This window comes from Balearica regulorum, chromosome 11 (assembly GCF_011004875.1).
Source record: "Balearica regulorum gibbericeps isolate bBalReg1 chromosome 11, bBalReg1.pri, whole genome shotgun sequence".
In the NCBI taxonomy this organism is placed as follows: domain Eukaryota; kingdom Metazoa; phylum Chordata; class Aves; order Gruiformes; family Gruidae; genus Balearica; species Balearica regulorum.
The window spans coordinates 9,215,676-9,242,410 of record NC_046194.1 but is presented as its reverse complement, the minus strand read 5'-3'; the positions used below and the strand labels follow the sequence as shown (position 1 = coordinate 9,242,410).

The following is a 26,735-nucleotide window of genomic DNA, read 5'->3' as shown; positions in this document are numbered from 1 at the left end:
GCCAGGACATCAGGGCTAATGGTCTTGCTCTTGCAAGAAGTGCCATGGGGATTTTTCTAATGATCACAAGTGGTCAGGACCTCAGTTTCACATCTCATTTGGAAGATAACAAAGAAGTCTCCCATTTATTTTTGGTCCTAAAGGAGGTAAGGATAAATTGACTATGTCAAAGGGTACGAGGACTTAGAAATGTAGATTCTTTTGCTCGAGATGTGACTAGGAGCTCTGACAGCCAGGAGGGATGGCGGAGGAAAAACAAGAAGCAAGGAGGAAGTGCATGCGATTTCATACAACTCCTGTTAGTGCTTCAACTTTTTCTGAATCTGCTGTGACTCCAGTGACATTGCTGAAAGGAAGGTGAATCTTTTTTCTTATGAGTTATTCCCGCTGTAAAATATATTTGGAGGGAATGAGTTTATAAAGCTATCTCTGAGATAATTGGCAAGGATACTCCACTCTCCCATGAAGGTTATGAGTGGGTTACAAGAGGGTCTTCACTTTAAACTCAGCGCAATGAGAAATTAATAGATCTTGCAGTGTCAGTCCCAAGGCAGAGGATCGTGATAAACTGGAAACAGGCAGAGAGACTCTCTTTAAGTTACGGAGTAGGGAAAGAGAGATATATCAGACCCCTGGGAGTTACACAAATTCAGACTGACACCTCTGCTGAACACAAGCGTGGTGATTGCCAATAAAAGGTCAGTGCAATTGGAGGGGACAGATATTGCCTTATTCTCTGAGGAGAAGCAAGCGTGGAATCTCCAGAGACCCTGCCTGTTGCTTGCCTGGAATAGGGAGCTCTGCCCTGGGAAGCTGCACCATAGTCAGCATGGGCAAGTGCTGCCTTTTAAAGTGAAATCTGCTCTGCATACAGAGAATGATTTCCCTCTTTCCAGCCATGATTATTTCCATATCTAAACCCTTTGCACAGCCTGCATCACCCTTTTTTTTTTTTTTTCCCAGCTAGGAGCATAAGAAAAAGTGATCACACCCTAGAAAACTGTAGAGAAGGGTTTGGATAAGAGGAAGAATTGGCACGGGCTGTTCTGGAAGGTCATTACGTGGGTATTGGCTGTTGTATAGATGGAGCTGCCGGAGTGGAGAAAGAACTGGCTGTGATATTGATGAGAACGAGTAGTTAAATGAAAGCAGTTTGGGTTGCAAAATATAGACTGCCATTGAGATCGATACTGGAATCAGTTTAATTAATTTGTATGATCAATAACCTGGAAGGATGAAGGCACAGACCAGCAATGCAATTTGTTCATGGTACAAAACAATCACGGAGGAGCAGTCAACATGCAGGATGATGCTCTCCAGCTCGGACCAGGAGAAGCGAGGTGCATGCAAAGAGCACATGAAATGACAGTAGGGACAGCCACCAAAGATGGAGTCCATCTCAGTGATCTTGCACGACAAAACAGAGACTAATAATGTGTAAAGCTCAGCCCTCAAGCACAGCACTTGACCGCAGGAAGCACAAGAGGCACATCGCAAAGGTGTACCGAAGGGACCTCAGCCAGAGGTGGGAAGGGATGCTGGGGTCAGTAGGGAAATGGGCAAATCCTGCAGCGCTGTGGGCCTTGATTTCTTTGTGTGGGGAAGAGCATAAGTGGTACATTGAAGGTAAGGAAAGCTCACAAATTTACACATGTATCAATGGGGCAGAAACTGAGCAGTGAGGAATAGTTGCCCCAGGATCCAGGGTGGCAGCTGGGAGACTGCCCTGTGAGGACATGGGTCTCAGAGATGGGATGGACAGCGCATGGCCCTGGTGGAGGAGGAGGAGGGAGAACTGGGCTTCGTGCTCCTCCTTTGGGTCCAAGAACATCCTGCATTTCAGCCTTCAGGTGAGTGGGGACATGATGTAAGCTGAAAGCACTAGTGGCAGGGTTGTCTGCGACTACAGCACGCTCTTCAGGAGCTGTAGGAGAGCCCTTCAGAGAAGGGCTGATGCTGGTTAGATTGATTTCTCAAAAGAGTTTGGGTAAAACTCTGATAAAACAAATTATGTGGGATTTTTTTGTTCCTCCTTACCCCCCCGGGAGGGGAAGCATGGCTCCCCTGCCTCTGGAGGACCCATACGCACATCCCTCCTGCCAGCACTCGTGCATGAGCCACGCAGGGCTGGAGCCCACGCTGGAGCCATGACATTCCAGCCGAGCCATGCAGCGATGGCAACGGGGGTCTCACAAACACTCTCCTGTTGCTGGGGCTGGTAGCAAGGGGGAACGCGCCTCAGCCATGAGCAGGGGACATCAGTGTGGCTCCTGTTTCTGGAGCAAAGGAAAGGGAGAGAGCGTACAGGAAGGTAAGGACGTAAATGTCGGTCCTTGGGGAGAGAGGCTGAGAATTCCCTTGTGTTTGCTGATCTGCAAACCTTTTCAGAGGCTTTCGATTCTCTCAGAGCAGAGGAAGGAAGAGACAGATGCTGAGATAATTACTACCCTGGCAAAGAACTTATTCTTGTATCCAGAAGGAGAGTTACGGCCTCACAGCTGTCTTCAGGATAGAGTGAAAGCATTTTTTCCATGGTACATTGCAATGGCAATTAATTTTCTTGATAAGCTTAAACTAACCTTTATTTTAAAACGGAAAATAACTTGTTGTATGAAGCATCTTCTAACCCCGCATTTACCAAGGACAATGGGATAATAATTTGAAAAGCAGTTAAAGGTACCTTTTTTTTTTAAGCTTCCCAGTGCCTTTTTAAGATGCTGCAGAGCCGATGGCCCCTCTTGCTCAGGATGACTCAGTGTTTCTCCTTCCACAACACATTTCCAAATGCTCAGGGCCTCTCAGAGCCCAGCCTTTGGGGCCAAACCTTGGCACAGGCTCTCTAAAATAAGAAACTATTTCTCCTCGAGGTTTGATCAGAGGGTTGGACCATTTTCCTGCATAGCAGGCATATGGAACAGGTCAAGTTCTTCTCTTCTAAACAAAATTAGTTGGGAAGCCTTTTTGAAGACTTCTAGCCTTTCAGCAGAAGATGAAAAAATGTTAAATTCTAAGAGCTGTCCCCTTGACCCCAGTGCTCTGTTCCAGTTTTTATAGAAGACTTTTTCCCTAGATTAACTTTGCTAAAGTGCTTTGAAGAGGAATAATGTCATATAAATGCTCAACAGCATTCTATTATACTAAATAATCCCTTTATCTTAATGGAAACAATATTTGGACCATTTTAAATAATGCATTCTAGCTTTTTAATCAACAAAACCTTTATAATAATACACATGTAATTACTGCCAAGAACATGACGATATCTCATTCTAAATTACAATAGAGGAGGCAGCAAAGAGACGAAAGGTACAGTTCATAGCAAAACTATCAGCTTGGCCTTGCTGGTGCTTTTCTTATGAAGCATTTAGTCAGGATTTAGCATACAAGTGTGAACTGCTCCAAAATAAAAGAAGGCATCCCTGCAAGGGCACCAAGGTCGGAGCCTGTGGCATCAACGCTATGCACGTAGCAGTTAAGCTGCGCAGCAGTTAAGCTGGGAAGCTCTCCCCAGACCCACCCATTGGAAAGGACCTTAGCCAGGGACTTCACTCGTTTTCTTTATTCCTACTAGTGGAAACAAGCTCACGCCAGAAAGAAACCTGAGATAGGCGACACAGAGAAGGCTGCCTCACCTGTGGGCACTTGTCCAGCTTGCAGCTGGGTACTTAGGGCCCTGAGATGAAAAACCCTCTGCACTTGCACGCTCACATTGCGCTGCCAGAAGATGTGCTGGGAAGCACCATCGAGTGATCCCAAGGTGGCCTCAGGCAAAGCCGCTCAGGACTGTGTGGGCTCAGTGTGCACACGGCGGTGCAACGTGTGCCAACGTGGCGATGTTGTTCCCAGGGGTGACATGGTCTGGGCTTTCACCCAGGGTTGACCCACAGATAGCTGGAGCAGGGGAGAGTCCAGATTTACCTGCCATTGCCTGAGCTGACTTGGGTCTGGAAGCAAGTGTTCCAGCCCTGTGAGCTCCAGGTGACAGGGAATGTCTCTCCTGCCATCACTCCAGAGATGTATATGGCCTGAACACCATAGCTACCATGCATTGCGAAGCTCCTTGTCTCGCTTGACCCACTCCACTGGCCTTGCCCTTGAAATCAATACAACATGCAAACAAAATATTGCTATAAAGGTAGAAATACAACATTTTACTTCCAGTACAAATGAGCACAGGGTATGCTAGCAAGGAGAGAGCCAATCCCACCACAGTAAGGCTTGAGCACTGCAACACACCGAAGGAAGACACCAAGGCAAATCAATCAAATATTTTGGGAAAGTAATTTCCTGCATTTTGCAGTCCCAGGTGCACTTGATCCAAATTCTCCTGCCACTAAAAGGATTTTCCTAAACAATTTGCCGTAGCTAAAAGCAGACGGATAAAGTTTTTAAGAGCCACAACCTCAGCTGGTACAAGCCAGCCTCCATCCATGGAGTTGGAGGAGGAAGGGAAGGGAATCAGACAGGTTACCCCAGTGGCAATTGCTAGCCCTGAAAGCATTGTTTATTTTAGAGATTTTCCTGCCTTCATGTCTTTGACATGTAGCACACACAGCAACATGATAAAATACCTCCAGTCCCACCTTATTGTTTTGTGGGATGACCTGTCAAAGCATAATTAAATCATTCCATGTATTGCTGTTACGGGGAAGCTTTGTGATCCTTGAATGTCAAGCTGTGAGCTAACCTAACCTTTGAAATAACAGTATGTTAAAATCAGGGGTTGTTTATTACTGGCAATGCTCTTTACATGCTGTTAGTGCAGAAGCACGACAAAGGAATGGCAAACCAAAAATCCAAGACACAATAATGACAATATGCAGCAATAATTACAAACATGCAGCAAAATGAGATCTGATAACGTGGTCTCTGTAGAGCTCAGCAGCACTGCAGAGAGCTTCAGAAGCCCTCATGGAGCACTGTACCTCACCCTGACCTGTCTGCTTTAATATTTGATCTCCTGTACTGGTTTCAGCTGCTCCAGCATGATATCTTGGGGGCTCAGATCTCTAAAAAATATACTGCTGGATTTTAGATGAATGCAGAAACTCTGGATAAGACTGCTTACCAGAGGGAATTAGGTTACAATATTACTTTAGGCAGAGACACCTATGGGAAAAGAAACTGTTTTATATAAATAAGTCCTGCAAAAGTGTAAGGGGGGCCTGGGATGAGTTGATAGGAGAAAACAAATTGCATGCAAACAGATGGTTTAACAGACAAAAACACCTAGCAGTCAAATTGGTCAATGAAGCAACCAGAGAGGTATCAAACACAGTGTGAGACACAAAGCAGGGTAGGCTAATGCACACTGGCCGCAGCACACGCCAAGGACCGATCCCGGCCACACCACCCCACTTCCCAGATAACCTGCCCGTGCCTTTCTGCCTGCCTCTGCGGCACGGCTGCCATCCTACACGGTGAATATGTTATGTACCAGATGTGTCAGCTGGGTTGTCCGGCAGCCTGGAGACCAGGTTTCCTGCACCCCACCTTGGCCACAGGCATTGGGAGGAGTCCTGGGAGGGCAACATATGTATCTTTGGAAAAAAAAATCCATCCGGTTATTAAGATCTCCAGAGGTGGAGAACCTGCAACCATCACAACAGGTCTTTGCCCTGGCTGTCAACAATTTGCAACTTGTTTTCCACCTGAATTTATCTGTCTTAGAGATGGAAGAACTCACCTGCTGCGCCACCCAGCTGCCTTCCTCCAGCAAGTTCACCTTTTGTGGTTCAAAGTACTCCTTAACCTTCAGTGTGATAAATGAAATGAGGCAACTCTCATAAACTTCATAGGACAGTTTCTCAACACTTTGATCATTCTTGTGTCTCTCCCCCAAAATTTTGCAGTTTTTCTCCATACTTTCTGAAATGTGGACACCAGAAATGAGCACAGCACCCAGCAGCTGTGCACCAGTGCCAAACCCGGAGGTAATACAACCTCCCTACTCCTACTGCCTACTATACTTAGCCATACACCCGGGGAAACTTACTGGTCTTTCAGCTGCAACCACAAGTGGGAAGTCATATGCATTTAGATTCCACCATCCCTTTCCTGAGTTTCTCCTTCCTGAGATAGTCTCCTCCTCTACAAGCCTGACCTACATTCTTTGTTTCTAAATGCTTGACCTTGTATTTGCATGTCTTGAAATGCATATTTGTCTGCTTGCCCTTGGCTTAGCTAGCTGCCCACGTTGTACATCAGTGAGTCTCTCCTTGTTTACCACATTTCCAATCTTCAAATCACTTGGGAAACTTATCAGTACTTTCAGAACACTTTTTTCCTTACTGTAGATAAAATATTACAAAAAGCATAGGAGCAAGAGCTGGTCTGTAGGAACAAGAAATTAGATAAACAGCTTTCATTTTGGACATCAGCTAGCCACTCTTTATACCTTTTAATGTGTGCCCTAATGACTGAATATCATTCTTGATCGATAGTAAGAATTTGCAAAATCATAAATGCTTGCAGACATCTACATGTACTAGGTCAATACTATTGCTTTTATTCACCCCAGGTGTAATCTAATAGGAAAACAACACCATGTTAATGTTCTCACAGCCTTGCATTGACTGATGTGAATTATCTCACCTTCCTTCAGCACTTTATTCACCAGAATCTGCTCTTTTATTACTTGACCCAATGTCATGACTTAGTCCATGTCACTCACCTTCCCACAGCACTGGGCGGATGAGGGCTTTTCTCCAGGCTCTTCGAATTGTCCTTGATTTCTGAGATTAACCATTTCTGTCCAGCCTAATGATGGTTAAATGTAGTGCAGGTTACCATGTTGCAAAATATAACTACTCTGGGGCTTCCTTGGATGCTCTTGGAGACAAAGCTTCCACGCATCCCAGCTTGGTCAGCCCAAAGCATCATGCTGGAGACATTAGCATGGAAACATCTCTACTAAGTTTGGATCGGCACAGTAACACCACAACCACCTCTGGTGGCCCTTCCTTCACTGCAAAATTAAAAGCAGCCAGTCATGCAATGCTTTCATGAAGCTTGCCTTGGTAGAGACCGTGCACCATCTTACTGCCCGCCTGTTTCTCACAGAACAGCTTTTACCCACTTCATAGCAGAGAATTCCCTTAATTTTTTATCAGTGATGGTTATTTGCCAGGATATCAGATCAACATTAATTGGATGAATATCAGATATGGGATTGAGAAAATGATTCTGCTAATTGACAGTGAATTTATGACAAAATTTTATTTCCCCTTCTACCATGTGATCTCTCAGAAGTTACCCAAACCAAGGAGCACAGATCCTGCCCAAGTCTTCCATTTTTATGAAGGCAAGCCTCATTTTTAATAAGAAAGGTAATTACCCACCATCTCAAAGGCTGTGGTGAACTCTCTAACACTTGGAGCTTCTGCTTCAAGAGATGTCAAGGTGTGGCCTTGGTCAAGTACAAGGAATTTGGCTTAATGCAAGACTCAGTGGAGGGACTGTCCTCTCCCTAGGATTTCTAGGCCAGAGCAAACTGTCAGAGAGGTCTCATCAAATCCAAAGCCCAGGCACCTCTCAACCTTACCCACCTATTGAACACGGCTTCCAGACAGTTCACATCAAATAACACTGTTCTTACATTCCTCATATGTTGCATTCCTTCTAAACTGTTTTCACGGGGCCAGCAGTTTTGTTTGCCTCTTTATGACTCTTGCAGTATACAAGACCTACAAGATTATCAGCAGCTGGTGTTTCTCTTGCCCTTTGCACATGCAGCAACAAGGCTATGACTTTGTGCCACGTTTTTCAGCCAAGAAGTTATTGATATTTATAGCAGTGATATAGCAGATCATTTGGACATGGAAAAGAGACAGGAAATCAATTAGCATCGATACATGTCTCCAGACTGTTAACTTGCTCATACAAATACAAATGACCTTCGCTCTTGACACCCCATGGTGCTCAGGACAGGAACAGACCCAAACCATCCTCCAAAGGGATTCAGAAAACAGGAGGAAGCACAAATGGGAACTTCTGGAAGAAAACAGCAGTTTCTTTGCACACACTAAGGAGTGTGATGGCCTCACTAAGTACTGAACAGAACTAAGAAAGCACCAGCAGAATAATAACAGAGCAAAAACATTAAAACTGAGCCATAAAAGAGGCATTACCAATGCACAATGCCAATTACATGGCAAGCACAGATTTTCTCCCACCCTTCTTCTGCTCTGTCAGGGATGCATACAGCGGGCAAGATGCAACACCCTGCCTGGTTCTTCTAAGCCCGCTGCAAGCAGACGTCCTGTAACCACTGTCCCATGCTGAGCCTCATGCTCTGGCCCAGGAAAGGCAAAATTTCCTGTCCCCAGGAACCCAGAACCACAAGCCAAAATTCTGATATAACCACGAGGAGGGCTGAGAAGGAACTCCACTACACAGGCACTGGGAGATGCTGAAGCTCCCAGATGCCCCTTGGCATCACGCTGCATGTCATATCTATGACACATGTGTGGTCATCTCTGCTGCTGTAGCATGTCAGTGCTTGGTGCCCAGATACTCCAGCAGTCTTTTTGATAGAAAATATTCTGATTTGGGGGAGTAGGAGGGTGAGATGTACTGGTTCTCTTCTTGCAGATAAATCTAGGCTTTCTAGAAACTGTAAAGCTCTGCAGCTAAGCTCAGGGAGCTGCAAAAAGCAAACCACCAAGGAGCTGTGTGATACGACGTGAAACCAGTTTCTTTTGAATATCATCTAAGAGTGAGAGCATTCCCACCGGAGCTATGCACAGATGAAGGATCCAGTCTATATGGGAGGGAGAAGCACAGCAGAGCAAGCAAACAATATCCCTGTGTCATGATACCCACAGACGTCACTGGGACATGCCAGCACCCCATCTCCTGCTGGGCACCCCAGCACCCTGAGCCGGAAGTAGGATGGACAATCTGAGCCAAGGATTGTCATCTCCATGGGTGGACCCAGCAGGTGTCGAGAGCAACCCACGCCCATGGCAATTTGAGTGTCACCTTCCAGTCCAGGCTTTTTGCCTTAGCAAGTCCATCCCTGCTTCCCCAAGGCTCTTTCCTTCATGAGCACAATCCCTCTCATCAGGTGAGTCATCTCACAGCCCCCGTGGGAAAGTCCATGTTTACATATCCAGACTAAACCCCTCTTTATTTGGGAGCCAAGGCAGAGCTCAGCCGGAGTCTTGGCAAGATGCAGGCATACGCTGCCATGCTCTGCGCTGCTGGGCTTCCCCTGGGGGAGAGACACATCTCACAGGGGCTGAGTCACGACAGAAGCATGTTCACGTCTACCGACTCCCATGTTGGCTCTTGCTCTCCAAAGCTAAAACAAGCCCTTGCTGAGATCCTAGTCCCGCTCGATTCCCTCCTTCCAGATGTAGGCAATGGCACAGAGCCATGCCATTTGGTCTGGAGCAGAAGGAGGGCAGAGTCCCAGCAAGAATGCAGCTGTGCAGCTGGTGGGTTCGCAGGGGCACCGGGCTGCTCTGCACACACCAAGGAGCTCAGGCAGGGACAGGATGTCCCCTTCAAATGAGATTCTTTAGGCCACTGCTGCTGGCATCCCCGCTAAGTGCTGGGACTTGCACCCAACCCCCTCCTGCTCCCCTCCCTGTAGGCACTGCACCCACACACTTCAGACAGGCTGTCCTCCAAAGTCCTCTACAAATGCAGTTCACCGTGTTTTGAGCTGGCTGTCCCCAAACCAACAGGCTTTTTTTTTTTTTTTTTAAAAAAAGTTTCTTGCAAACATCTGAAGGATGCTGTGGTCCAGGACCAAGATGCTTCTCATGGCTACCTTCCTACATCAAATCCAGGACTCTGCAAGCCCCACTTCAAACCAAGCATCTCATCATTCCCAGAATTTGGTGATTCACCAGCCTGAGTGCATGCTAGGAAATTCTGCATACATCTTCTGTTCCTGTCAATCTGTCTCCCTGTGTACAGACAGAGGGAGAGAGAGCAGAGATCTCTGGCAGTGGACAGATTAATAATACATTTATTTTCTCCATGCATCATGAGGAAGAGGAAGAGCCATAATTCAAGAGCCTCCCTGAGAGTTTTGCAAATTCTTCACGATAGGAGACAAGAGCAGGAAAGGAGCTTTTGTGCTTCAACTCTTTAAAGCTGGTGCCACTCTGTATTTTAATGTAACATTTAAAAGGCACACAAAGAACTGCGTGTACCATAAATATAAAGTGAAGATATTAAACCAGTCAATACAACCAGGTCATCATTTTTCATAGGCTCTCAGGATCAGGTGATAGCAGCAAAATGTGGATCTCTGTGGCATTGACGGCTCCTCAATATCCTTAAGGAAGAGCTTCTAGAGCATCCATAAGAAGTCCAAATTGGACCTCGTCTCCATGGGGAAACCACCATGGTGCTTCAGAGCAGGGCTGCTCTGTAGCACCAGGGGAGGTCTGGTTCTCCTGCCCTGCCCTTCTCATGGAGAAGCATCTGCTTGGCAAGTGAAACACGTGCTCTGTTTAAGGAGAAATGCTAGGCCTAAATAATCAAGGTGGAGATCTGATAATGCCAGAAATACCTGGCATTATTTCAAAGCTTGCAGGCAGGAGCGTGGCAGCTCCTGCCTGCCTGTGCAGTGCCTTCTGCTGCCTTTCCCACCAGCGAGGAGCTCCCCGATGCCTCCCAGCTCTCCCTTCTAAGATGGGTTTCAGTTCTCATCTCCTCTTTACCTCTCATCTTCTTAAAGTTTCCCCACTGTCTGGATGAAAAGGATGAGGCAGGGAGAGTACATGCTCTATTTCTTGTCCACTTAAACACTGGCACTCCCATTTAGGGAAGGAAATTGTTATTTAAAAACCCAAAGCTATTTCTCACAGTCGTCTTTTTTTTTTTTTTTTAATATCCTACCTCGTTTGCACATTCACCTACTTTCAAACAAAAGGAAGAAGATGATGAGACTTTCTGATATTGGCGTTGCTTTACATATCTGACGGGTAGGTACAAAACAGGGTGATAATGAAGGCATGTTGGCATGTATTAATCAGAAATGCACACAGAAAGGCAGAGGGTGAGACTAGTAATTTGTGTGTCTCTTTGTTCACAGTTTTTCTGAAACCTCAAGAAGAGGAATATGTGGAGAAATCAGAATAAAAATTACCATTGGATGTCTGCATTTTGGAGAGCAGATCTGAGCAGATCTCCCTGAGCACACCAGCCCTGTGAGGTCATGGTTTCCTTAGAGCTGTGCAAACTGGAGCAAAACCAGTAAACTAGAGCAAAAACCCTAAATAAGATATGCAGACCAGGATGAGCTGGGAAAAACTGAGCTTCTGACTTGGCCAAGAGGCCCTCAAGGCAACCTGGCCAAGAAGTTGTCTTTCAAATACACAGTTTGGCTGAGAGGCTGTGGGAAGAGAGTAGCATGGAGAACGCTCTTGTCTTTCCTAATGGCCAGCTACTGACCTGAGACCACAGACACTGTCTGTATGAGTACAAAAATAACTTTTCTTTTTAAAACTGCTGATAAAAATGACAGCACAGGCTAATGCTATTTTACCAATAGGCCCCATAATCCATGCCAATAACCTACCAAAGACAACCCCTGCAGTACATGTGACCTCGTGGAACAGTCCGAGTCCTTATGGTATCATGCAGAAACCAGGTGCCATAAAGATGGTAAAAAACAATTTTAAAGGAACTGAATTTAGCTAAGAGCGTAAGCTGTAGTTTTCAAGCTGCCCGCATTATCGGGAACTCTTACGATCATGACATAGCATTATGAAGCCTCATATATGCTTATGTTAGATACTGTTAGGTCATCATTTGAGTCAGTAGAGCTGCCATTCCATCGGCGTTTCAATTATAAAACTCCTTTGCAGAGATTAATAACACAGCTCATGCTTTAAGCCAAGAAGCAATTTCCCCCCCTCCTCTTCAAAATTTCATTAAAGTCTGCTGATAGAGCAAAAAGCACAGTGACTTTTTTGTAGTTTCAGATGCTGCTTCCATACTCTCTCGCTATGGAGAAATTTTGCTCCAGGCAATTAGTCCTTAGCTGGGACTAGTTGTTCCTGACCTCTAACATTTCAAAGAAAACACGGATCCTATGTAGACCAAATACGAGAAGTCTGTGCAGCAACAGCGATTCCCCCACTGTAGCAATAGCTATAGTCTATATGGCAGACCTGTCTGCATTATTGTCAATGTTGACCATGTCCCATGCTGGATACAGCCAATTCTCAGTAAAATAACATAAGCTTGAATTCTGCAAATGCCTACACGCATGTTTATAGACATGAGCTGCACTGTGGGGTTGGATGGATCTAAGACACTACCCCTAAGCACATCGGACCGCTGCATGCCCTGCCTGTTTCCCATCAAAGCAATGGCTACAGACTATGAGCAAAACACATTGCTACACCACTTCACATCAGTCCATTATTCCAACTGAGCATTGCTGTGATTTACTACCTACAGCGTGTTCAAAATGGTAGAAAGAAAACATTTGTGAGAAAGAGATCTTTCTAGTGAGTCACAGAGCAGTGTCTGAAGCCATGTCACTTCATACGGCATGAAGACGTAGCTGTGCCTCTTCCAAGCCCCATTTATCAGACAGATTTGGAATATTCTCCCAATTTTTATGTTTTGCCCCACATTGCTGTCTTCCCTCTGAGTCCTTTCCTGGGCTTCAGTGAGCCAAGCAGCAGGATTGCAGAAACAATCATCTTTACCCGAAGAGAAATTGAATCATAACATTATAGGATTTCCACCCATAAGCATTCGGTTCTCAACTTCTGCATGTTTTGTCTTGCTTTGCCTTAATGGTCAATAGAAAGATTCCCTAAGACCTTGATAGGATAAAAGAAAACTTGTTAACATAATAACAACATCTCGGGGAATTTATTGTGAAGCCGCCGAGGGCTTTCTGCTCCTTCCAAGCTGCCTCAGCGGCTTAGTGCTGAGTGCTGCTGGCAAAGATCTCATCTCATTCTCCCAACAGAGTCCTGGAGGACGGGTCCAGAGCCATCTGTAAATTAGAGATTCACGTTATTAGGTGAAAAGATGGCTGCATACACACAAAAAGACACCTGCTTCTGTTATTAACAAAAATCTGCAAAACACAGCACAAAGTCAATGACAGAGATAAAATGCCAGACCCTTCATAACATACGCCAGGGCTGGGGACATGTGTGTGTCTCACCAATACAGCGCAGGCTTTTAGACAACACCTCACCCTGGCATATCTTTAATTAGCGCTCCAGAAAAACAGCAAAAATTTGGATTTGTGCGTTTCCCATCTCCAGGGTGAGAGCTGTCAAAACTGAAGCATTGTACTTTAGAAAGATCAGGAGTCAAACTGGTCTTTGTGGGAGGACCAGAGAGCTGAGGTTTGCGATGTTCCTCAGGTGCCAGGAAGCTCATCCCCTTGTTTTGGAGAAGGTTGCTGGAACGCTGGGCTTCTGGGACAGACAGACATTACAATGATGGCAGCAGGTCGTGCAGTGCAGCTGCAGTGGCTGTCAGCGCTCCCCAGTGCGCAGGTCCCAACGTCTTTCTGGTGAAGATAAGACTCCCAGCATAGGGAATTTAAGCCTAGCTTTTGAAAGCTGCTTTGTATGGACTCCCATAGACCTCAGAGAGTGGCCTGAACCACAGCATGAAAATCCCATGGCTCTATGCAAGAGAGCCGTCATCCACAGCCCTCACTTCTGACGTTTGCATGACCTTTTAAGCAATACGGATGCAAGCAAAGGATGCTAAAGGCCAATACCACAGACTCCCTTTGTTGTTTGATGAGAAGCCTAAAGCAGAGAGCCAACAGATCTATCATGGTTTGCAATGGGCCGCAGCACGGCTCAGCCTCGTGCAAGGTCGATGCAGGATGCAGCCAGCTCGCAGCCAGACCGGCTCCGCTGCCCGCGCAGGGCAATCCAGCCCAGCTTTAACAAAGGCAAAGACACGTTACTAAATCACAACCTGAGTGTACTTTCAAAAGTACAGTAGCTAGTTGTTTGGCTAATTAAACTATTAAATTATGCTGGAAAATAAACATTTGGAAGTTTCAGGCTAGACAAAGCCATGAATACTAAGAACTCCCCAACTTAGCGTGATTGATTACACAAACAAACCGTATATATTGAAGAAGTGTTACAAAAAACCATCGCTTTCATCAAATTTTAAGCAAACAGTTGTAGAGTGGGGAGGGGGAAATTAATTAATTACACCCTGAAACATTTTACTGATTGAATCCGTGACCCCAGCACTTGTAAGGTCATCAAATGATAGATTAGTGCTGCATGGAGTATCGCAAATGGCATTTGCACTGGGAAGCTCATTATATGAGACATCAGGTCATGTAAATCATAGGAAACAAATACAAACATCCATCAGAAAAATGCAGATAGTCATTACAGGCAGCAGAGAGGAGTTGAATTATTATGCAAAATTTATTTTGACTATTAAAATACAAAGAGGTGACACAAAATTGTCCTTTAAACAAACATAAACTACAAGCACTCTGACAGGAGGGGTTTTTTTATAAATGTTTCATCTCCTCAGTACACCATGGCTGTAAACAGTACCTGAAAAATAAAGGAGGGGAAGAAAAAAAACCCCAAGCCCCAACACAAATGATACAATATTTGAGTCCTCAGATCTTTTCTTTTATTTGAGTGAGAACTGTTCTTTCTACATCTGAATAATCAATGCAAGATAGGAAGAAATAGAGTGTAATTACTGCATGTGAGTCATTTGTTACAGATCCTATCTGCTCGGAGAGAACAGAAGTGAGTACTGCTTCTTGACAAGCAATTTTTTTTTTTAGGGAGATGCACTAAACAGTTTGGCAGAAATATGCGGGTGCTCAAGAAGAGAAAACCAAGCAGCAGGAGATTCTAAACCAGGGGGGCTGTTACCACCCTCCAAATGGCCAGACAGGAGCCCATTCACCTGTTCCCAATACCATCCGTGACTCCAGGAGGTGGACCGGCTTCTGCTGGAGTTCATCTCCTTGCTCATTGAAATAAACCCTTGGGTGTCCTTCCTATTTCATTTTCATTTGCTTGATGAAGCCTCGATTCACATCTGTTAACAGAACAGATAAGAGCGGTTTTGGTTTGTCCACCAAGGAAGCAAGTTTTTTCTTCAGTCCAGATACAGCAGCTAAGCACTTGAACCATAACTAGTATTGATAAATTTGAAGCACCATAAATTACAAAGTATAATATCCCCACTTTGAATGCAAATAAAAGTATCTTTTTCACTTTTGAAAAGCTCAGTGACACAACATTTAAAAGATAGTGTTTTAGAGCAAGACCATAAAGAAGACTAGCAGGTCGGAAAGGAGTTTCGGGAGCCTTCAATTTGAATTTCTTGGTTGGTTTTATACAAGATAAAAGCAGGGCTGATGGGTCATGTTTTCAGATGGAACGCAGACATTTGGTGCTGAAACCCCTCAAAGGTATATCTAAGTACCCTAGACCACTTTGAAAAATCACAGCACATCTTCCTGAGCGATGTGAGTTCCTTCCAACAGCCACAGGATAATGTCTAATGAGTCACATCTCCTCTTAGTCTTGTTCCATCTCTCACTATTGTAAATCACTCTAATCTCATTTTATGAACACCGCATAAGAAGGCAGGCACTGAAAATTACAAATAATAGGTCAAACTGTGATTTGTGAATAGTGAATGCAATATCCTTTGCATTACCTGGAAGTTATTTGTATGATGGAAAGGAAGAACTGGACCTTACAATGAAACAGAATAAAGCAGATTTATTGAATCTTTTACCATCTGAAAAAATGTTTACAGTGTGACTAATGTAAGACTGATTGATACCAACCGTACGGTTCTTCTATTGCTGCTCGGTGGTGGGATAAATTAGTATGCTCTGAACTTTCCTTAGGTAACAAGCCATGAGTGCCCAACCACTGCCAATCTCGGTACATTCAGTGCTGCCAAGATAAATTGCCCAGTCCCTTTGCAACCAGATAAATGGAGTACAATTCCAGTAAAATAAACACAATTCCAACTCCAAAACAAATTGCATCTGCTGGTGATGCCTTTTCTACCAAAGCACGAAAGAGGGTTGTGCCAAGGAGCTAAATGCAGTTGTTAGAGATGCAGTGAGCAGTTCTCAAGTTCACCCAGAGACAGAGAAGAAAAATACAGTGGGATCCGGTTCCTCCTGGCCACATTTTTGGAAAGCATTGCAACTATAGCTTTTGCAGGGAGGTTGGTTAGCACCTGGGAAAGCCCCTGGCCAGGTGAGCAGTGAGTCCAACAAGCCTGTGCCAGCACCTGCAGGTAGCTGATGCTCTTATAGAAATGCCGACAAAGGAAAGTGAGAATGGTACAATGGGGGGGGGGGGGGGGGGGGAATTAAAACCAATGCCATCAGCTACTGTGCCATTTTGTATCAGAAAAGGTTAGAAACGGTGACCTTGAAAAACCGTGAGCCCTAGTGAGTGTGACTCAGTGGAACAAAGCATTTCCAACCTCAAAACAAGGGGAGGTTTGTGGAGGTCTGGTTACGCGCTCGGTATTTTGATTGCCAGACCTACATCTGAACCTCCTGGCATGGGACCACTGTGGGGAGTGACTGTGCTCCAGGGCAGTATTTAGGATAAAGTCTCCATAGAGGCTCTTGTGAGAGAGCAGACAGTGTGATCCGCCTCTGGGAAGTGGTGCCTGGCACAGCCCTTCTCAGGGAGCCAGCGCAGCACCCCCAGCAGCCGAGTGCTGGCACAGACATCCCCGCGCATGTGCGATGCATGGCATAAATAGACGGCACCGCCCCGTGGGGGCTATAGAGTGTCTTGATGCTATGTCATGGTGTGGCTTAATACGTAATCCTAGAGGAGCTCACCTGGTGACATCTCTATCTTGAAAGCAGCAGCAGCCAGCGTGTGCTATTTTCAGCTTCACAGGCTTGTTTTGAGCATCTCCCCCGCTGTTTCTCAAGACGAAGCCCCAGATGAGTTCATCCCAAAGGGGAAAACACCGATGCCTCAGGTGAGCACACAGGAATGTGTCGGGAGCAGGGAAGGAGCCCGTTGGTCTGTTCTGACACATTCCCAAACACCAGCTGAGAGACAGGAGCCCCACCTCCTTACCTGGTCCAGCAGCCCCATGCCTGCTCTTCTCACCTCGGATGTGCACTACCAATAAACTATTGCTGTATTATTTTAAACAGGGGAGACGACTTAGAGTATCTTGTAAATCAAGCCTGAAATTACCACTGTGGTCTCTCAATAAGCTTGAGTCCTGCTGAACAGCTCACGCGGCTTCTGGTTGAAATTTCTATTTTAAAGCCACTTTTGTGGCTCCCCCATGAAAGCAGCTCGATTTGTAGCTGTACACTGCGGCGCAGCGTGGCCCGCCAAGCCGGGAGAGGCTCTTTCCCTTTAATGACAGCCATCTGCAGGTTCCTATAACTTAGCAATGTTCCCAGCTCTGATTTATGGAGGGTGCTTAGCTTTACGGTATAATCTTTACTATTTTACAGGGTTCCCTTTTTCTCAGTTAAATGTTGTTTTCTGAATAATTCCAAGCTGCCAGTAGGTTTACAGAGGAGAAAACTGGAATGAATCTCTCCTTGCTTTTATTTACTCCTATTTGAGTACTGTGTTTCTGCATCCATTTTGGAGATTTACAATGGTATTAAGGTTGCTTCCCTCATCCTCATTTTATAGATTTCTGCTGCAATCATTTTGAAAGCCAGAAAGCTGACAGGAAAATTAGGAAATTAGATAGCGTGTTCCTATTCCCTCCAGTGCCCTGATGAAGAAGGGGAGAAGAAAAGGAAACTGAAGGCATAATAAATAACACTATATACCCCAGAGCCACCTCACCGATGCTGGCACCTCCTCTAGGCATCCCACTGCATCCCAACCCACCAGCGCTGCTCTGATCCCGGGCACACCGGGCCATACAGCAGCTGCGGGAGGCTCCTGCGGCGGCTGTCAAGGCAGCAGTGGTCCAAGTGCCAAGTTCACAGGCTAATTGTTTATCTAATTTTAATTGCTAATGGTGGCCCGTGGCACAGCAACTCCCTGCACTGAAGTTATCTCAGACAAGTGCTCAAGTTTATTGAAAATAATCACCCCAGAAAGAGAAAAGTGATGGTGGTGACCATAGGACTTGGGGATGATGGTGCAGTGGGATCCCCATGCGGCTTACCATGTCTGACTTGAAACGCCATCTCTGTCACTGAGCTCCCCATGACCCCCCCCGAGGGCAGAGGAGTCTCATTAGCGTGATGAGCTGGACTCATCTTCACACCAAACACTGGGAGAGTTGCAGATGCTGTTGGAGGAAACGGCGGTTTTGCTTTTGCCTGAGCCACAGCGGCAAAGCGCTGCCATGCAGGGAGGACGCCAAGCACAGACCCTCCTGCAGCTCCCTGCACCCCACGGACTTGCACTAACTTGCTCCAGCACCTCCAGCTCACCAGAAAAACAACCTCCAAATCAACATTTCATATCATTCACATGACTGTATGGACCAAACTTAAGCCTTTCAAATCAAAATAAGCATGCTGAGACTTGCAAAGGAGTTGCTTATCTACTGATGGGCCAGGGCTGGTTATCTCGTGAGAGCTGGTACCACCTGCAGGCAGTGACAACATCATCTGTAGCACAGGCTCTATTCGTCTAGGTGCAGGTTTCTGCTCTGCTGTAGGTGTTTGTTGTTGCAGGCAAAACAAAAATGCTGGAAATCATCCCAGGTCACAAAGTTATCTATTTCTTCTCATTTCTTCCCATCTTGGATTATAAAGAGAGGTATTTTACATAGTTTATTCTGCTCCCGTTTCCAGTGATGTGTTAACTAAGGAAGGGGTTTTATTCATTCATTTTACCCCAAACATGGCTGGTTTTTCACCCACCTTTAAAATCTAACTCATCCATTTTGTATGATACGTTAGCCTTGATTCAGGTTAAGAACAGGTATTTTCATTTAAACAGAGAGAACATCCAGTCCGTCTTTCCCGCTCTTTATGGAAACATCTGTGAAATGAAGCAACCCAACACAGCAAAATGTTGAAATTGCCCAGGAAGTGAAATTTTGAAATTGCATCCTACAAAAACACCATTTCCATTTAGCCCAGTGAGTTAGAAAGAGATTCAAATATAAAGTATCATTTTGGTTTCATAGACTCAACCTTTATACAACATAAAAAATGTGACTTTATATTAATATTTGACATGATATACAAATAAAAAGAAACCAAACTTTTTACTGCATGCATTCTTTACATTTGTATATTTTTATATCTTAAAATGCATGTTTAAAATTCATTTCAATTATAGTATAAATTCTTTTCATTGAGTGACTTGCACCTGATGTACTGATAGGCAACAGAGGATTTTCTAATGCTGTAAGTACATTGGATATAAAATATAAAGATGAAAATGGAGAGAAAAACACAATATAAATAGAACAACGACAAAGTAAAGAAAAATCAAACAGGCTGCTGGCTGCAGCGCGGGGGCCAGCTGTCCCAGGGAGCCAGCCAGCTGGGCAGCAGGCAAGGAGGCTGGGCAGATGTCTGGCTTCTGCTGACGGCTTTGATGGCATTGACATGTTCCCACAGAGCATCTTGATACCATCGAATCAGCATTTTCCAACAGAAAGTGGCTCGGAAAACTATTCTGCTGGAAAATTGTTGACCCGCTCTACTGGCGGCTGATCGTTCAACGATACAGCCGAGTGTCACACTTCAAAATAAATTAATAAATAAAGAAATAAGCCCTTCTCTGCCCGAACAGGGAGTTTGGCACTCTCTTCCTTGCATTACAAGCAACACTCATCCCTATCCACCTTCACATCACTCACAATGGCACAGACCTCTACGCTTTTCCCTTCAATCATGTCCTTCCCGAGTGAGAGCCCGAGACGTATTGAGCTTTCCCTATCACAGAGGCTGGTGCCTATGTCTAATGAGATCTGTGGCCTTCCCCATATCTTCTCTTGTTCTCCTGCAGCCCTTCTGCAATGGGCAACCAGACCTGCATGCAGGATCAGAGGTGTGGGTGTGCAGGGATTTAACCTCGGCATAGCAATGCTCCTTGCTCTCGGAGCCTTCCTTGCGGCCGTGAGGATGGTGCCAGTGTTTGGAGAGGAGAAGCCACAAAGGCTCCAGCACATTTTCCTGCTTAAGGGTAAGTGCTAATTCAAAGCCCATCATTCTGTGTATTTAGGTAGACCTGTTTTAACAAGGTCATTAATTTGCACTTAACAGCACTGAATTTCACCTGCCAGTTTCTATCGCCCAGCCACTTATTTCTCTAAGATCCTTCTGCAAACCTCTGCTTTAGGTCTGGCTAGCCTGGATAAATCTGTGTCATCTGCAAACTTCACCACCTCACCACTCACCTCTTTTTCTAGATCATTTCTGAATATGCTGACAGTGCCCAACACAGGTACCTGCAGGATTTCTACTCTAATTTCCACCCACTGTAAAAACTGACAAAAAGGACTTTATTCCTAGTCCTGGTGTCCTACCTGTTACCAGTCCATAGAAAATTGATCTTGTGAAAGCCTGGTCCCATTAAGTCCCTTGGGTGATTCTCTTCTGTTGCTCAGCCCTGCTGGCTCGCTTTCTGGTGCATTTGCATGCTTTTGGTAAGCATTAAATGAGCAATCTTTGCTTGTAGGTAGCACTGAGGCAACTTTTCTTTTTCTAAATTTTTTAATTGAATTCCTTCTGCTTAGTACTTCATCTGTTTCCTCATTCTCCTCTAGCTTCTTTGTTTAAAATGAAATATAGCTGTGGTAGGCTATTTTATCCATAGGGACGCTGAATTTGATAACAGTCACTACTAAAGCAGCTCATCAGTACTTACATCTGGAACGAGGTCCTCAGGAGGAAATTAAGAGCTGCTTTTCCTCACCTGGGCTCTCTAATAGCTTCAAAAAAAAAAAGAAAAAAAAAAGAAAGAAAAAAAGTCACTTATGGTGTTTCCAAACCTGGCCTGTGTGTCACCACCCCACGTGACATGACCAGCTCAGCCTTGGCAAAACCAAACCCCCACCGCGCTGGGGAGGACAGGCAGGACCATCGGACTGTCCCACGGGTGAGCGTGCAGCATCCATCTCCTGGCTGGTGCAGCGGGGCCGCTCTGTATCGACCCGTTCAGAATTAGAATTGATTTTCATAGAATCACATTGTTAATCCTTTTGGATCACCGAGCAGTTGCAACACTTTCTTCTCTGGCTGCTTGCAAAGCTGAGCTTTCTCCACTGAGTGTTCGGCTGTGTCCGGAGTTCCTGCTAGCAGGCTGGGAGAGATGGGGAAGGGGCTGCCGGCACTGGAAAGCAGGCGATGAAATACTATACAAATCCTTTCTAGTAAATCAGATTTAATACTTTTATGCTATTACAAGCTCCATTGAAAACAGTGCAAAAACTCTTAGTAAATCTGTCCCCTAGGTGCCTTATGTCTGTATTTATTCTGTCTTTTGAAATTCATTCATTTACCCAGTTCAGTTTTTGCTCCTGGGTGTTAGTTTTTATCCAACATGATTTAATTTTATACTGGGGATTGGGTTTAAAGCTCGCACCACGATATCTAAATAAGTTCATTAAATGCTCTAAGTTTCTCTGGTTACAAGTATAAATTCATCAGCATGGAAATAATGACATCTTAAACCTATTAAATTTAAAATATCTTTATGCTCAAACCCAGAGCTCAGATATGCCAGCCAATGATAATCAAATGCCACCCCACCACTCAAAAATTCCAGGGAAGAGAAAATGAGCTGGTTTGAGGATGCCTGCGAGGCAAATCAGGCTGTCAAAATCCTATCATTCTTGGGAGGAATTTACATAGCTCATATTAAACTCACCAGAGTGACTGGAAACCTGGAGTAATTAAATGCTGGGGGGAGGTGGGATGCTGGATGCGCCTTAGCCTGGAGGCCCCTGCAAAAGAAGGAGGTGCAGGAGGGGTCCCCAGAAGGAACTGGGGTGCCCTGGGGACTGGGCACATGCTGAGCTGGGCTCCCAGGAAGGGGAGAGGAATGGCATCCTCCTTGCCAGGGAGGTGGCTGGATGGATGGCAGGAATCACACATCTCCCAGATTTCAGAGAGAAAGCGCTCTGCCTTATTTCCATAAAGAGGACTGGAAGCTGCCCCCAAGCCCCCGCTTTGCTCCCTTCTCTGTGGCAGATGGCCCTGGCTCCGGCTGCTCGTGGCCCAGGAGCAGGGGGGCCCGGGGGGCTGGAGACCGAGCGCGGTCGCTGATTTGTACAATCATCCTTGGGTTGCAATAAATTAACGCAGAAGCAGCTGCCTCTCTCGAATCCCCGGTCCCCAGCCCCAGAGCACAACTGCACTGCAGGGGTTTTTTTTGTTAAAGGCAATCGCTTTTGTTTAACACCAATTTGCAGCAGACACTGTCACTGCACCAAGTGTAAGGGACCTTAATCCTCTTCTTATTGACATGACATACCGTAATGGCGTCTTTGGTTACCTATCAAGTTACTGTGTACTTAAAAGCTTTAATCTGTAGATTATTTACTCAATAGACTGTAACGGCCTCACATAATAGCCACTAACGGCTTCCAGCAGTTACGGCCTATTGTGTTGCAGGGAGTTTGTGTTGATTTTTCTCCCCTAAATCTAACGCAAAACATCTAAGATAATGTACCATATTGTGCTGGCCTAACAAGAAGTGACTAAACTCTCACTACATTGAGTTTTCTTGCTTTTAAAAAGTCAATGTCAAGAATAGCACTTGTTTTCCAAAAACAGCAAGAGGAAATCCAGTTTACCAACTGGAGAATGGGATTGCATCCACCGCCTCCCTCTCTGATCTCACCTTGCTCCATCTCCCTTCAGTGTAGATGCTCGTTTGGGCTCTCTCCCTCATCCAGCTGTGGATATGCACAATACCTGTAAGAATTTTTTAACTCTTGAAACTTCTGTCCCACTCCCCAATGTGGTCAAAACTGGGCAGAAAACTCACAGGTACTGGTGGCTGAGCGTAAAACATCCGTATCCCACTCACGTTCAGCAGTCACAGTACTGACACGCACACTGACCTGTTTGCCCACGGTCCTTACTTCCCTGTGAGTGTAAGGGCTATCTTGCACCATGACAAGTTGTAATAAAAAGGGAAAACAGTATCTTCAGGACCCTATAAGCCAGGTTTCATGTGGGTGCTGGGTACTGCATGTCTAGATGATATTGTGTAAATGCTGGCTCTAGCACACAGACTAAAAGTCTGTAAACATACAGTTGTTACAGCGATTGTAGTAATGCCAGATCATCAAAATACTGGCCATTCCCTGGGTAAACGGGAAAAGGAAAGGGAACTGTGTGGATGCAATTTCGTAAAGACATTTTTAATTTTCATTGTCTTTAAGATGTTCAGAATTTGAAGGACATTTCCCACCAGGTGAAAATAACTTTAATTTTGAGCCTAACTGCTCCAAATTGATTTGATTTCATTTAAAACCTAGCTAATTAATTAAAACCACTTGACAATGCCCCTTTAATGTTTAACCAAAGAGCATGCTGTACTCCAGCTGAGCTGCTAAATGTTTATGTCTTATTAGCAGCCTTCCCAAAGCTTGGAGAAAAGGGTTTCCGTGCAAGTTCTCACCCCATCTTTTAATTACACCTAAACAACTCAGCTCGTTATAATTCTACGACAAACTTTGCTCACAAGAGCATCCTGTAACATGCATTTAGCACGTACCAACAATTCCTACCCCCACACTCATACTCACATATCTCTCTCCATTTTTAAGTGGAAATTCCCCAGCTGAAGACCTCAGAAAGTCACCCTGCTCCATTGCTGGCACAGTGAGCACTTTGGAATTAATTGCAAAGATGAAATGAATACACTGTGAAGATATGCATTAAAACCAAGTTATAATTAAGCAATATGGAGATTTGCAGCCAGTAATCAATAAGCTCAGGGAACTCGCAAGTAGCTGCGACTGTGGGTGGCGTGGGGAGAGGGTGCGAACGGCTCTCCCTCGTGGGGTGTTTCACCATATGCTTCTCCCCGTTTTCCCCCGTAAAAGCTGTGTGTGCGCCGGAGAGCTGAAAGCTGGCTGGGTGCTGCGGGTACCCCCACGGAGCTCGCCTCTTCCAGCCACCCTGCCTGCATTCAGGTTTCTGTCTCCATGCCAGCGCTTTCCCTGTCCCACTCCAGCATCACCCCATGCCTGCACCCCCCTGCAGCTCCCACCCAGGGGCTTCAAAGTGGGGAGCAGAGCCCTTAGGGCTACATTTCTAGGGCTGGCTGGCTGCAGGGGTGAGATGCAAGTGCTGCTCTGCTAGACAAGGGTGGGGATGGACTTTGAGCATCTCCCATGGTATTTTTCCACAGTAACAGATTCCTCCCAGCTTGCAGATGGTTAGTCACGCGGAGCAGAAATAACATCGAATTGAGTCTTCAGGCGTCGTCAGATCGGGCCTCCCTTCTTAATTCAGCCTGGGGGCTGGGATGATAATTTGCCTGCACTTAAGGAGTAATTCTTTGAAAACATAAACAACAGTTTCCCATGTGCTGGCCTTTTTCTGTTTACTGGGTTTGATTTCACGCCTAAAAAAACCCCCATTGCGACATCCTGGTAGAGGGATTCTGCAAGAAAGCGTTGGCTGAGCGAGTAAAATCATTAATGCCAGCTGAGGAGTCCTAATTGCCCCAAATGAGTTACAAGCTGAAATAGTCTGGCCCAGTTATTAGCAGCCACCATACCCTTCAGAGCTTGGCATGGCAGCACGGAGAGAAGGCTGCATGCGAGATGCAGTTCTCAACCCACTCCCTTTCCCCATTGCTTTTCTAAACAACTCCATTAGGATTTATACTGTCGATGTGGGATTATTCTCTATACTTCTATTTCTTGTTCAAATGTATAGAAATTAATTTTCTGGTCATTATTTCAGTACCTCTGGGACATTAGCAGGCTGGAAGTAAAAATAGAACATCATTACAGTGTCAGGTAATGCGGATGAGTGTGACTAATAACCTGAGTGTCATTGATTTAATAATCTAATAACGTCTCTGCACACTCAGCGCTCAGACTCACCAATTGCAGATAAAGATTTAAACCCAGCTGCAGCCGCAGATTAGAATCAGCACCTCGGCTTTAGGGATCAGAACCAATGATAAGCAACCCATGGCTAGTATCCAAAAAAGAAAGCGGAGGAAGGAGCCGGCTGGTATCTGCAGCTCATGCTGCAAAGGAGGCAGGTTTTCCATTCCCAGGAGTGACAGCAGCGGGAGGTCACAGCTCCCCAGCGGAGACGTTTCTCAAGCTCAAAGAAAAATGCTCACCAGCTAGCAAGGTCTGGCAGCTTGCAAATAGCCGCTGGCCCGCCAACAGCTTGTTCTACCGTGATCTAAAACACAAAGGAAAAGTGTATTAAGGTCAGTTACGACACCAACCTGGAAAGGTCCGATCCACAGCCTTGAAACCGGAGGGACAATGAGGCAAGTGGGATTTGAATTGGGACACAAATCTTCTGACTTGGGATAATCTGGGTTATTCATTTGGAGAAAAGCTGCCACAGCAGCCCCTGAGCTCCTTGCAGAAAGCTGCAGAAAAGACCTCTTGCCTCTTAGAGCATCCCCATCCCTCACCCCCACTTTTGGGAGCACAGCCCCCTCTGAGCAGTGATGCTGGGTACAGCCCCACCGTGCCACACTCAGATGGGGTGGTAAAGGTATTGCTTCCCCCTCGCAGCCCCAGGATGAGCTGGGAGGTGATCTCGCCAACAGGGCATGAAACCACACAGAGATGCCTGCTAATGAGACATGACACCAGGTTTATTATAATTTGGTTTGAACAGGGACTATTGATCTTCTCAACCACCTGTGAAAATCCCATTCCCTGGCGAGGCACCTCCAGGCTTGGCCAGTTTGGGATTCGTATGCTTTATTATTAGTGCAGCAAAATTTACCTCTACCTGGGATGGTGCTGGCACCGCTGAGGGCAAATGCACTTTAGGCAAAAATCTTTGACTGCAGGAGGTCCAAGACCCTTCAGGTGTGGGGGGGCTGTTCCTACAAATAATTCAGCTTTTTTTCAGACCACGCTCTGAAGGCCACATCAGTCTTCTCCAGCATCACTTCATCTCAAGCATATTTACTTGTTTCCAGTTAACTTCACCCAGATAACAGGAAAACTCCCCAGGGAGTTGCCATAGAAACACCTGATGGAGACAAGGCGAGATTAGGGCAGCCGAGCCCAAAGATACCGTTAAGATTAAGAGAGATTTAGCTCCTGGTCTGTAAGTATCATTCCCCTGGAAAAGCAGCAAAAATAGGAGTTAAAATGGAAAATGTCCTCTGTGGTTAGTGATGGAGCAGCTGCTGATAGCTCCGCTCCCCTGGGGAGATGCACCACCATGAAGCAGCAGAAAAGCTTTTCCAGAGGTCTTCTCCGAAGGTTCCAACCTCAGTGATGCTCTGATGAATCTCAATTGGACATGTGAGTCCCATCTGTAAAAAGGTGTTTAAAATGCACCCGCAACTTTTCCATTGCCTGGTGACATTGATAACCTTTTAAGCAAAGGAGTGTCCTTCTGCATAATGGACTGAGAAGGATAGGATTAAATGCAAGAAAGAAATATAACAAGAAGTCAAGGAGCTACCTGCCATTAGCAGCTATTTGAGTGTCAGACAGGCTCGTTTCGGGCAATTTACCAGTGCTTTTGTCCAAGCCATTCATTCAACAAAACACTGTTATGGAAATAGATGTCATTAGAAGCACTTTTTAATATATAAAATATTCTCTTTTTTGCTATTCAACAGTGTACTCAA

At 45.4% G+C, this 26,735-nt stretch overlaps 1 long non-coding RNA gene across 1 annotated transcript; it reads right to left on the bottom strand.

Moving 5' to 3' along the window:
* Positions 1–14,506: 14,506 nt before the first annotated feature.
* Positions 14,507–25,517, bottom strand: LOC142603283 (uncharacterized). The gene is made up of 6 exons (XR_012837172.1): positions 25,000–25,517; positions 23,689–23,771; positions 22,776–22,849; positions 20,799–20,855; positions 18,835–18,959; positions 14,507–15,033 (listed from the first exon to the last, which is right to left on the bottom strand). It is a non-coding gene; the product is annotated as an uncharacterized LOC142603283 (long non-coding RNA).
* Positions 25,518–26,735: the final 1,218 nt, after the last annotated feature.